The sequence below is a fragment of the Sciurus vulgaris genome (genome assembly GCF_902686455.1).
Source record: "Sciurus vulgaris genome assembly, chromosome: 4".
Lineage (NCBI taxonomy): Eukaryota > Metazoa > Chordata > Mammalia > Rodentia > Sciuridae > Sciurus > Sciurus vulgaris.
Genome location: NC_136464.1, coordinates 76,598,756 through 76,612,409, shown reverse-complemented (window position 1 = coordinate 76,612,409; position 13,654 = coordinate 76,598,756). Strand labels below are relative to the sequence as shown.

At 35.5% G+C, this 13,654-nt stretch overlaps 1 long non-coding RNA gene across 1 annotated transcript; it reads left to right on the top strand.

Moving 5' to 3' along the window:
* Positions 1–2,091: 2,091 nt before the first annotated feature.
* On the top strand, positions 2,092–12,033 carry LOC306660007. The gene is made up of 2 exons (XR_013763524.1): positions 2,092–2,168; positions 11,537–12,033. It is a non-coding gene; the product is annotated as an uncharacterized lncRNA (long non-coding RNA).
* Positions 12,034–13,654: the final 1,621 nt, after the last annotated feature.

Sequence of the window (13,654 nt, the reverse complement as noted above, 5' to 3'; positions counted from 1 at the left end):
ATGACTTGATTTCATTCTTCTTTTGGCTGAATAATAAATTCCATTGTGTATGTATACCATAATTTTTTAACCCATGAAATGATTGATGTATACCTATGCTAATTGCAACCCTCGGTTGTGTTAAATAGTGCCACAGTTAAGATAGAAATAGTTATTTATTTGTATGTTGACATCATATGGACCAGATATGTACTCAAGACTAGTATGACTGTATCATTTGATAGTTCAATTTTTAGTTTTTTGAGAGGCCACCATACTATTTCCAAATTGATTGTGCTATTTTCTTTACCACAAAAAGTGTACAAAGTTTTCTCTTTCTCTACATGCTCACCAGTGTTTGTTGTTGTTGTATTTTTTTTTTCCAATAATGCTTATTCTGACTGGAGTTAGGTAGAATCTCAATGTAATTTGCATTTCCCTGATGGCTAAAGATATTGAGCAACTCAAAAATATATTTATTGTCCATTGCTACTTTTGGGAAGTTCCATTTAGATCATTTGCCCCTTTATTGATTCAAATACTCATTCTCTTGATGTCAACTACATTTGAGTTCTTCACATATGCTGCATATTTATTCTCCACCAGATGAATATCTAGCAACAATTTTATCCCTTTCTGTAGATTTTTCTCCTTTGCTGTGCAGAAACTTTCTAATTTTTCATTTTTTTCTGTTAATTATTGAACAGTTGGTGTCTATTGAGGAAACTGATAAGTTTGCATATATCTTGCATATATCCCTGTGTATTATTTCAGTACTTTCACAGTTACAGATCCTACAATGAAACTTTTAATCTATTTTGAGATGATTTTTGTGCAGAGGGAGAGATAGGAATCACTTCAATTTAAAAAATGTAGCTATTCAGTTTTCCCAGGAGCATTTGTTGAAGAGGCTTTTTTTCCATCAACACATATTTTTGGTGCTTTTGTTGAGACTCAGATGTCTACCGGTGCATGCACTTATTTATGGGTTTGCTATGTTAATCCATTTGTGTACATGTCCATTTTCAAGTCAGTACCATCCTGATTTTGTTAATATTCCTCTATAGAATGTTTTGAATTCAAATATAATAATGCCTCCCGCATTTACTCAGGATTATTTTGACTTGGGGGATGATTTACTTCCATATGAGCTTCAGAATTGCTTTTTCTAGTTCTGGGAAGAATGGTACTTTGAGAGAGATTGCAGTGAATCTGTAGATTACTTCCAGTAATATGGCCATTTTAAGAATATTTATTCTGTTAATCCATGCATGAGGGAGGTCTTTCCATCTCTCAGTGGCTGCTTTAAGTTCTTTTTTCATTATTTTGTAGTCTTCATTGTAGGGTTATTTTACCTACATGTCTATATCTATTCCTGAGCATTTTACTTTTCTTGAGGCTATTGTGAATGAAGCAGTGTTTCTCTGTTATTGTTGTGTTGAAAAAAACTACTGGTTTTGGTAAGTTGACTTTTGTATCCTGTTGCTTTACTGAATTTGTTCTAATAGTCATTTGGTGAAGTCTCTGGGGTCTTTGAAGTATAAAAATTATATAATCTAAAAAAGGATAATTCACCTTCTTCCTTTCCTATTTGTATCCCATATATTGCTTTCTCTTTCCTCATTGCTCTACTTAAAATTTAAAGTGTCATATTGTGTAGTGATTGTGGCTATCCTATTCCGTTTCCTGATTTTGAAGAAAACTCTTTTCAATTTTCTCCTGAACACCCTAGGGTGCTGTCACATAAAAGTGTTCATTTTGTTGAAATATAATACATCTACACCTGGTTAGCTTGGTGCTCTTATTAATAACAAATGTTAAATTATGTCAAATGTTCTTTACCTGAGATGCAGATGTGACCATTTTATCCATGATTTTGTTCCTGTGTTGTATTACATTTAGATTTCCTTATGTTGAACCATTCTTATATTCCTGGGATAAAACCAAATTGATTGTGGTGTCTGATCATTTGAATCTTGTTGAATTCATTTTGTAACTATTTTATTGTGAATTTTTACATATATGTTCATCAACAGTATCAGACCTAGTATATTGTTTTGTGTGTGTGTATGTGTGTGGCTCACCATGTGCATTTGCAGGTGCATTGCTGTCCTTTCTTGAGAATAATACTTCAGCCACCACTTTCTTTGACAAAGGTGGAAGTCATGTGTCAGGAGGCAAGGAAGAAGGTGAGTAGCACTTGAAGGTGAAATAACATCATAATTTGTGGAAACCCAAGACTATTTATCACTAACGTTCAGACTTTGTTGCAAGAGTGCCTGACTTTTCCAATTTTTGGTCAATGTCAAGACATGGATAAGTACATGCACTTGATCATAGGAAAAACAGAAGCTGGCCGAGAGACAAGGGCACACATAAGGAACATGAGTAGGTTAACAATGTTCCCCTCAGATGGGTGCAATCACCTGTTCTTTGCACCATTGCTTATATTTGACAGAGGACCTTGGTTCGTGACTGCTGACAAATTTTGGGAAGAATAACTGCTGCTACTTTGTTCAGACCTTGTCATCTGTTGATAATACTGTTTTAGTTCTTTCCTGGATAAGCACAACTACAAATTCCCTACCAAAAGATTCAGCTTCAATAAAGTAAAGTATCAATGCTACTCTAAAGATGGTGCTATATATACAGAGTAACTATGTAATCAATTTATTTAATTAAAAAAGACAAACATTTAAAGGAAAAAATAAATATTTTAATATACTTGCAAAATAGCTCTTTATCAATTGTTGTCATAAGTGACTATGTAGCTAAAGGAAGAATTTAGTAGAAGGAATTAGATAAGAATTGTTATTATAATAATTGCATATTGAAACTGTGTCTAACATCACCAAAATATGCCAAATTTAGGAATTATTTTTATATACCATTCAAGAATTTTTATGTCCATCTATTCTAAATTAAATATAAGTTATTCAACAAGTTATTAGAATCTACTCTGCATTGGGCACTTCCATAGATCTGGGGTTTAATTAATGGTTGATGAAATTGTAGAAGAACTCTCTTTTCCTTGTCATTCTTTTATTCATTCATTCATTCACATATTCATTCAAACCATTGTGTTGAGTTATTCCATTAACACAAGGAGACTTCCCAGGTCAGCAGATGATACATGATACACAAGAAAGTAGTTGATCAACATGCAACAAGACAGCTGTGTGTATAATATACAAGGTCTGTGACAGGAGTAGCATAACGAATGAAGTAATCTGCTCTAGAAAAATAAAGAACTGATTGTAAAGGGCAAGGAGGGAGGGGAGAGATCACTGAGGAGGCATCCTTGACCTGGGATTTGATGGGTGGTTACAAATGTGCTAAAAGAATACCAGAGACAAAAGCATTCCAGGGAGAGGGGAAAATGTAAGCAGTGAAACTGAAAAAGCAAGTGGGAAATTAGTTAACTATGGGATTTGATAATGCTGATAGTAAGGTGTAAGTTGAACCAACATGGAAATCAAAAACAGAAGTAGGCAAGGGTCAAGATAGATAAGTACTGAAAAGGGTCTCTGGAGTTTGGGACTTAGGAAGTATGTGGTTACATGAAAAGCAGCTTTTTTCAGTAAAGTGGAGGAAATTGAAGTCACAGCATAGTGACTGCTGGAACTGCATTTCCCAGGAGAACAAGGCCCAGCTGACAGGACATGGGCACAGATGGGGCCTAGTAAATACTTCAGACTGTTTAGTGGATACAGTCATAGTATTTTAGCATAAATACCAGACAAGCAAGAATATAGGAATATAAGGCTTCTGGTAGAGAGGGCATTGTTTGAGGGAGACTCCTAAGTATGTTGATTGGCTCACTGTCCAAAATGGTAGAGGGTAGGGATGTAGCTGAGTAATAGGAGTCCTAGACTAGTGTGTGTGAATCCCTGGGTTCTATCCTTAGCATACACACATGCACATACACACATGTACACACACACACACACACACTATATATATATATATACACATACATACACACACACACACACACACACACACACACACACAGAGGTTTAAAATTCCAAAAAGAAGAAGGTGCGACATTTCTTCTCAAGGCTGTACATCAGGAAACATATACAAGGCAGTTTCTGGTTCTGGAGAATACAAAATCACTTACAGAGATTCACAAATCCTATCTCTTCAAAATACTTTCGCCTTACTCTATTGACCTTCATATTTTTTTTCAGAATTATGGTTCATAGTAAGAAGAAGGTCTCATATTATGACCCAAAACTACCCACTCACTCTCACACACATGAGCATGTTTCACAAAACTCATACCTAGTGCATGCTATGTTTACCATGTGCCACACAGTGTGCACCTCTTGTACAGCAACAGATGCAATAACTACTACAATTTTGAAGTGGTGGAAAACATAGAGGATATTTTGAGATATGCATAATGACATTATGGTATGAAAATATTTATAGTGTATTCATTGTGAAATCACAAATTCTTCTGCTAATACTATGGACTATTGTCTACCTTCACAATTAGTCAAAATTCTATATGTTTGTCAGTGTTGATGAAAATAAGATGGAATGTTCTTTACATCTAGGTTCATGGACCTCTGATTGCTCTGACGCATCTCCCAGGATAAGGTCCATAGACTAGTGCATGTTTGAGAACTGACTCCTCCCTCTCTCTCCTCTGCTTCATTTCCTCCACTCAGATTCTTATACATCTTGCTCTAGTTATATTAGTCTTCTGACCTTTCCTCAAATACATGGTGCATACTTCTGTTTTAGGGCCTTTGCACTCTTCCAGGACCCTTCTGTCTGCAATGTTCTCCTCAGATACCCATGGCTTGCTTCTTTTTTGAGTTCAGGTCTTTGATAAAATGTCCTGAGAGATGCCACTCTGACAGTCCTAAATCATACCCGATCCTATCATTCTCTGTTCCTTTACTCTGATTTCTCCATCTCTACAACAGCATATCAGGGATCTGTTCACTTATTCCGTTAGTGACTTCCCTACTGGAAGGCAAGTCCAATGAGATGGGGATTTCTTTGGTTTAAAAACATCACAATGACCAGCAAATATCAGTTTCTTAGTTCATACATGGTAAAACATCAGTTCAATGGTTAAAAAGTGCTACATGAAGTGAACAAAGTTCTCAGAGATCAGGGAGGAGAAATGGCCCCCACATGGAGGTATTGTTGGAGAGCCTTGATATCACTGGAGATTTAGGGAAAGAATATTAAACATTTCAGTTAGAAAGACATTTAGGTCTGCTATAATTTGAACATTTATCCATTAGAATTCAAGTGTTGGAAGCATATTTCCTAAAGTCATATGTTAATGGTATTTGGAGCTATGATCTCTAGGAGATAATGGGATCATGGGAACTCTGCCTTCATGTATGTATTAAATGCATTGCAAGAGTGGCTTTGTTTTAAAAGCAGCTCTCTAGATGCTTTTGCCTGTCTCACCATGTGTTGTTCTCTGCCATTTTATGATGCAGGAAGAAGGTACTTGCCAGAAGCTGAGTCCATAGCCACACCATGATATTGGATTTCCCAGACTCCAAACTGTAAGCCAAATAAATGCCTATTCTTTGTAAATTAACCATCCTGTGATATTTAGTTACAGCAACAGAAAATAGACTAAGATGGGTTCAATGTAGATAAGTTCTAAAGTCATGTTTAATGAAAATAGTTTTTTAATCATGTTTTAATGTTCTCGATTATACATTTTCTCTCTGCTTTCCATTACTTTAGGATTTTCTAAGACACTGTCCAGGCTTGGCATGTATAAATAACACAGATGACAAAGTGAATATCATATTAAGCCTTTGGAAACATGCGTTCCATTAAGGAAGGATGGGGCAGGTATGATGAACATAGTTTTTCTTCTTGATATAACCACATTAAGTTCTTAATGTAAATTTAATTTATTTTTCCATTAAAATATATTCCATTTTCCATTAAAATACATTCCATTCAGCTCAATCAAAATGGAAAGGTAACATTTGAGCTTTAACCATTTGAGTGTTTTTCCCCCAAATGTTTTTTTTTTAATTCTTACATTAACCAAACTTGAGATAGACATGGGTTTATGATGACTTTGAGTATTTCAAGATGAAGTGTCAACAAAATTTTCTGAAAATATCATATTCATCAAGTTTTATCTGGTACTAAAAGAAAAATTGACACAATTTTAATTAGCTTCCAGGTAATAAACAACATTTGATAAATGGTCACTTGTGTTTGCTATAAAATATACATTTAGTAGGTGCAAAATTTTCTCTAACACATATCCCTTTGTCCTTAAGAGCATACCATAAGAGCATGCAGATGAACATATGCAGAGAAATAGCCTAGGCAATATCACAAATTCACGAATCAGGAAAAACATTACATAGCTTAAAATGTAGACATTCAAAGAGTCAGAGAAAAATAACAGTCTTTTCATTATTTTATCTTACAGATTTTGTCTGAGGCCATAGCAACAGGCTATGGTAGTGTTATATACAGAAAGGAACAAATTAGAGTAGGTGTTGGCTGGATATATCTTATCTTCTATCAAAGGAGAGAGAAAATGAGCAAATATTTAAATGAATAAGTTCAGATACAGTTACTAGGAAGACAATACAACAGGTAATAGTATAATAATGGGATTTTGGTCCTCATAGGTCTTCAAAGCCCCTAAAAGTATGGACAACCTAATTTAGTTCCTCATTTTATCAAGCCCTCAAACTTCGAAAGTAGCTACCTGTAGAATCATGATTTCCTGTATTCCTTTCCACATCCAGGCCAGCTGCAGCAAACAACAGATATCATGTAGCAAATGTTAGTTTTTCATAACCAGTCTCCATTAGCTAGTTACTATCTCTAAGAAATTTCTTCATAAACAGCATTTTCATAATTGCATTAAGCCCCCTTAATCTGTTGGTACTGATTCTTAGCCCCTAGCTTCAAATTCTGGATATTAATCTGAAGAAACCCCAGTTGAGGGACAACTCATTAAGGAAGTTTTCCTGGCTTCCATATGACCTTAGCATGGAAGATGATGGCAGATGGGTTTGCAGATCAGAGGCACTTGAAACAGGAGCAAATGGGAACACAAAGGCAAGAGGGAATGAATGAAAGCTCACTTCCTGAGGGCGTGACCACCTTCCAAATATCTTTCTTACCATTCCTCACAGAGAAAGAACTTTTGAAGTCAACCCTTGGGACATTATTAGGCACTTTTTCCCTAAACATGCATATTTGCTATAGTGTACAGGATTGCCAAAATCCACTCCAAGGAAGAAATAAGACATGCAATCAGATGGTTATCCATAAGGATGTTTATCTCATTATTACTTACAACACTAGAAAATTCAAAATAAGAACCTAGATAGGACAAAGTAAGTAACTGGTGCGATAAATCAACACATATCCTCAAACTATATGCTTATGTCTGTGGACTACTGCAGAGTTACCACAAATGATGCTGCAGAAAAATATTTAATCGCAAGGAAATGTTTTGATTGCATAGTTAGGTTACAAAAAAGAAAGAAAGAGTAAAACCAAACTCCATATAGTGCAATTCAAATTTGTGTATATTCAGAGACAAATCAATGAACAGATACACCACCAAAAGTTAGTAATAGTAAATAGGGTAATTTTAAAGTAACACTAACAAGTGTTTCCTGAGTTTTTTTTTTTCCTAAAAAATTTTTCAAATGTTTTTGAAGTCAGCAAGGGTTATCTTTGTCATCAATGAAACATGTTATTTTGTAGAGGTTTTGGCTTTTGAGCAATAAACGCTTTGTGATGTGAGTTAATGATTTGATATGTAACTGGGATTGGAAACAAAAGACTGTCATTCTAGGCCTGGACTGAATCTTGTCCTTGTTTGACATTGTATTCTTTCCCCTAAAGGCTAAGGGCAGACTGAATCTACCAGTTGAAATCTCCAAGACTTAGGTTCTTGGTCTCCCAGGTTGGATTGGTTACTAAACACTATGTGGGGCCTGTAGCCACTAATACTGTAGTATGCTCACTGTTTGATGAGATCCAGGATGTCTTCCTTTGTTCCTTGGGTTGCTAGGGAGGGTCACAGAAATGTAAAGCACTGTGGTGATTGCATCCTATACATTAGTAATCCACAAAAACAACTAAACAAACCTACATAAGAAAAATCTTTGCAATCTGCAAACATTACACTAAGTTGAGAGCATGAGTATTCCTGTATCTTTTTGACACTCTGCCTCAGTGACAACATTTGTAAAATGGGGAAATAATTGTTGTAATGCTTAGTTTTTAAACTGAGGAGAGCCCAGGTTCAAACATTATTTCTGGGTATGTTTTTAATGGTGTTTACATATAAGATTAGCATTTGAGTCAAGAGACCACTAAACCAGAGGGTCCTTCCCAAAGTGAATGAGCATAACCCAATCTTTTGAAGGTTTGATAAAAACAAAAAGGCAGAAGGAGAAGGAATTCTCCCATTTTTTTTCTGTCTGAACTGGGACACTGGATTTCTTCTATCCTTGGGCTGGTATTACACAATTGTTTCCCTGGACCTTAGACCTTGTAGGACTCAGACTGGAAAGATATTACTGACTTTTCTGGGTCTCCACTTGAAGAAAACCTAATGTAGGACTAGTTGGCCTCTATAATTACATGAGACCAATTCCTCATAATTAATCTCTATCGCTCTATACACACACATGTAAACATATACCCAATTGGCTCTGTTTCTCTGGGGAATATGGACAAATACAATAGTAACAACCCAACAAGTTGCTTTGGTGATTGAATGTAGTGATGTATATAAAATACAAAGCAGAACATATAGCACATATAAGTGATCAATATTCTTTATTATTTTTTCATATTATCATAATCATCCACATCACAGTCATTGCTCTTAATAAAGTTGTCATATTCCTTGAGGTAATTCATATAGATGACTGATGTTTCCCTCAAGTATCTTTATTCTCTGAACAAATGTAATTGCTCCATAGTAGAGGCCTGCTTTATGATATAAAATATATTCACTAATTTTTGGTAGTAATTAAAAGTATGTAGACAATTTAAAAGGAGTTTCTTTCAACTGTTACAGCACCTTTTACAGAAGAGTTTTACATGTAGATCAAAGAGTAATTTTCACTGTTTTAAGATAGAAATGTCAAAACAAATTTGTTTGGGTGAAAATATCTTTATGCATGATTATTAAACAAATGGCATTGTACACAAAGGGAGCAAATGAGTCTGCTGAGAATGTAGCCTGTAACTGGGGCCTGTCCCCAGTGCATCACAGAAAGGTCAGAACCTGGGAAGCTGAGGGGAATGTGAGTCCTTACAGAGGACTTGTGTCCATTCTGATCTGTTGTTTAAACCCACTAACAAAAGCAGATCTTGGGACAATTCCAGAACTGGGAACTCCACCTATAATTTTCGGTTGCCTTAAATTTATTTCCCAGTACAGAAAACAGTGCACAAGCAAAACTAATCTCTCATTTGCTCTGACCCTTTAGTAAATGTTTTGAGAAAGCTGTTTCCATTTTTTCATTGTCTGATGACAGTACTACTGATGATTACAAAATCAAAATCAGAATGAAAATTCTGTTCATTAGAATGCCCATTGCATGCTAGAGGCCTTATTTGTTAGAAAGAATCACTGATAATATTTTGGAGACAATCATATGTACCCAGCCACAGAGATGTTGTGTAGCCATCGTAGAGGATCACTGAACTCATATGATATGGAAGAGCTTTAGCAAGTTCTAGCAAATGTGGGTGAATTGCTAGTAAGGAAACTACTTGCTAAAATGACTTTCCAGAGGAAGAGACTTTGCATTGGCCCATTTATTTCAATATTTCAATAAAAACTTCATTTTCATCCTTCACTCATTTTTCTGAGTTGCATAAGATTAACAAATGCTGGCTAAGAATCAATGTTCCTTCATACCACTTTTCCACCCAAACCCAGCTTTGGATGGCTAAAGGCCAAATCCATCTGTAAAATGACTTTGTTATAAATTGCTCAATAATCTGAACAATTTGTTGTTGTATTTTGGATAGAGAAATGTTTACTTTCTGTAATACTAAAGCATGATGACAGACTATGTTTACACAGAAAGGAAGGAATAGTTTTGAAAGAAGTTGTTTGCAATTGGTTATGGATCTATTGTATTTATAACATTGAATATAAACAGGGTAATCCCACAGAGACGAAAATGCCTTTCCAGATGAATTCTCTATCAAGTTGAGATGTAGAATGCTAATTCTACAGCAATGTTGATGAATTCTGATTCTAAAAATTCTCCTGTTAATGCATCATGAATTACTTAAGTTTGAGGCTAGCTGTAACTATTAGAATATATTTCAACTCCTAGAACAAATACTTTATTAAAATGCATATTTAAAAGAGACATATCTCTGAGGTCTAATACTTTAAGTTGCTAAGTTCTCAATTACAATAATTAAAGCTTACATCTCCTTACTAATAAAATGACAGATTTAATATTGTTTCTGCACTCTTAAAATTTAAATTTATTATAAGAAGAAACCATTATTGAATGTCACTGAATCAACAGTCAATATAGATTAATAAGTGGTCCAAATCTATCACATGAAGGTTAGGACCAAATTTTGATAAATATAGATAGAAAGATGAAAAAACTTCTTTTTCTATCCTAAATGAGCACTTCTCTAGAGCATAGGCATTAGGGTCAAGAATATGTGATCTTATATCTCAGCTTCATGACTTACATTCTGTTTGACCTAGACAGCATTCTTTAGCTCAGTTATCTTTTTGTTGTTGTTGTTGTTAAATGTGGCCACTAATGCCTGCCTTAGTAGGTTGCTGTGAGGTTATAATAAGAAAACAAATGTCATTTCCTTGCCTTTCTCCACACAGTGAAATGTAGATGATGTTTTTATGGGTATGTTCTTCTCCCAGGCTTTGCTGCCTGCCTTGATTGCTTAATATCCCATCATTATACATCCTTTATAGCACTTGAAAGATTTATGCTTGCTCATTTCTTTCTTTTTATTTTTGGGTAAACAGATAGGTATCCCAAATTCCAATGTGAGCTTCATTAAGACAGTGCATATATTTTTTTATTTGCCTTGTTTTCTAGTCAATTTATAGTTTTTCCTCATCTTTGCATAATTCATGTTGTGAACATAACTGTTGTACAGTAGGTATTTAATTAACATTCATTGAGTAAACAAAGAAGTGAAAAACCATGGTGGTCATGTGTGATAAATTTTTGAAGGAGTAACAATGTGCCAAACTAATAATGGGAATCATGAGGGAGAAGCAGAATACATCAGACCTGGAACTTGGAATTCAAGAGAAGTAAGTGGAACCACACCAGGAATGAGAGTACCAAGGGAAACCATGTAACAGACAACAGACCCTGGGTGGTCCTCTAGGACCCTCACCTGCTGAAATTCATGTCTTTGTATAGTCTCCTCCCTGAGTTTGGGCAGACCTGTGACTTGAGTCTAACCAAGTAAATAGGGCGAAGGTCGGAGGGGTATGTGATTAGAGAGCAGTGTGTGTGTTCTTGGAATCTCTCATTTTCTCTTTCTTCCTTTGAGGAAATAGACTGGTATGAATTCTACACCTATAGGAAATGAACGCTGCGGATAATCACAGGAACTGTGAAGCAGATCCTTCCCCAGTCAAATCTTCAGACGAGAAACCACTCTGGACTGCCATCTTGATTGCTACTTGGGAGACCATAAAGCAGGACCACTCTAAGTCACACCTCCAAGTTTGTTCAGACTCCTTACCCATGGAAACTGGGAGACAATAAGAATAATTTAAAACAACAACCAGGTTTGTGTTACTTGTGATAGAAACAAGTAATGCAGTGATACAAAATAAATACCAGTGATTAAATTTAACATAGAAGCAAAGAAAAAACAAAACAGAGAAATGTCAAAGACTTCCAGGTACAGAAAGCAAAATTCACAAATTTTTCTAGGATCAGAATATTTGTATGAAGTGATACCTTCCAGATCAACTCAAGTTTATGTAAAAGGGGCCAGATCGTGGCAGCATGAGCAACATTAATGCAATAAAAGTTATAGTTTATGTAATCTAAAGTTCCTCCATTTTTCTCTGGGAAATGAGTGGGAGGGGGGTATGAAAAATGGTGGAATGAGACAGACATCATTACCTTATGTACATGTATGATTACACAAATGGTATGACTCTACATCATGCACAGTCATAGGAAGGAAAAGATGTATTCCATTTGTGTACAATGAATAAAATTCAGTCTGTAAAAATTAAAACAAATAATTAAAAAAAATAAAGTGCCTAGGGTACAAGAAAAAGTTGTAATTTTCTGGGGAACTACATATCTCTGATCTGTTTTAGAGTCATTGCCTTATGCTTTTTACTGAACAACTGTATTTAAAAATGCGATCTGATCACAAGAAGAGTTGAGCAAAATAGTGGAAAGTTAATGCAAAACCTTCCTCATTAAGCACAAAAACGTTCTAGTGAATAGGTCCACAGTTATCACTTCATAATCCAAAGACAGCACACAGCTGTTATAGCTTAGACAACAGTTTTATTTTTTTGTACTGTTATTATGAATTATTACATAAAAAGCCGCAAAAGAAACACAAGGATATTCTTTAGAGATTTTTACGAATATCCTGTTTGCTTATTGAAGAAGGAATTTCCTGTGTATGCTACCAATCTAATAACTTGATATAAGGATCATACAAAGAAAGCTGCAGGATTTATTCCAGCTTTTGGAGCTGTACCTCTGTGGGACAGCATAGCTAACTGTGTCACACAGGAGGCAGACCAGGATCTGATTCTCTCAGTCTATGGATGGGTGATGGTCACAGCTGCAGGAGCAGTCTGTCAACTAGGGATGTATTCTCCTAGTAACCTCAAAAGTGTGGTGTCATCTTCAAGTGAATGATCTCTGATGTTTATAGGCATTATCTCTTTTATTTCTCTAGTTTCCCTCCCATTGACCTTCTTCAGGTCACCTCTACTCTGGGAGACTAAAAGAGAGTCAGTCACCTTCCAACACTGTCTGAGTCAGCCATCGAATCCCCCTGTGTTGCCAGAATATTATTACCAATATGTCAACCTTACCATGACATTTCCCATGTCAGTTACCTATAGGGCAAATTAAAGGCCTAAAACATCAGAAAAAAATCATTTTTAAATAACATTTTCATCAGTTATTTTTGCATAAATAAGTACCATATACCCGCTTGTTTTAAAATAATAGAAAGTAATTATAATTCACAAAATCCTGTGGGTAAAACTGAGAAGCAACTTGGCTAGGTCGTTCTGGTGCAGTTTATCCATGAGATTGTAGAGATGTGGCTGGACTTGTGTTTCCTAAAATGTTAACATTGCTGGATGATCCACATGTTTCACAGGACTAGTAAAGCAGTGTGGGCTTTGGTCAGAAGCCTCAGATCTTCTCCATGTGGGCTCTCACAGGGCTGCCAATGTATCATCATCATAACATATAATCTAGCTTCTCCCAGAGTGAGTTTTAAAGGAGGGAAAGACAGACAAGCTATATCCTTCCAATGGTCTTCAAGTTCTATGGCATAAGTTCTGCTATATTCCCTGATTGGAAAGGATTCTTAAAGCCCAATGTACATTACAAGGAAGGGGAATTAAGACCACCTTTTAAAGGGAGGACTGTGAAATAATTTGTAGATATGTTTAAAAGCCACT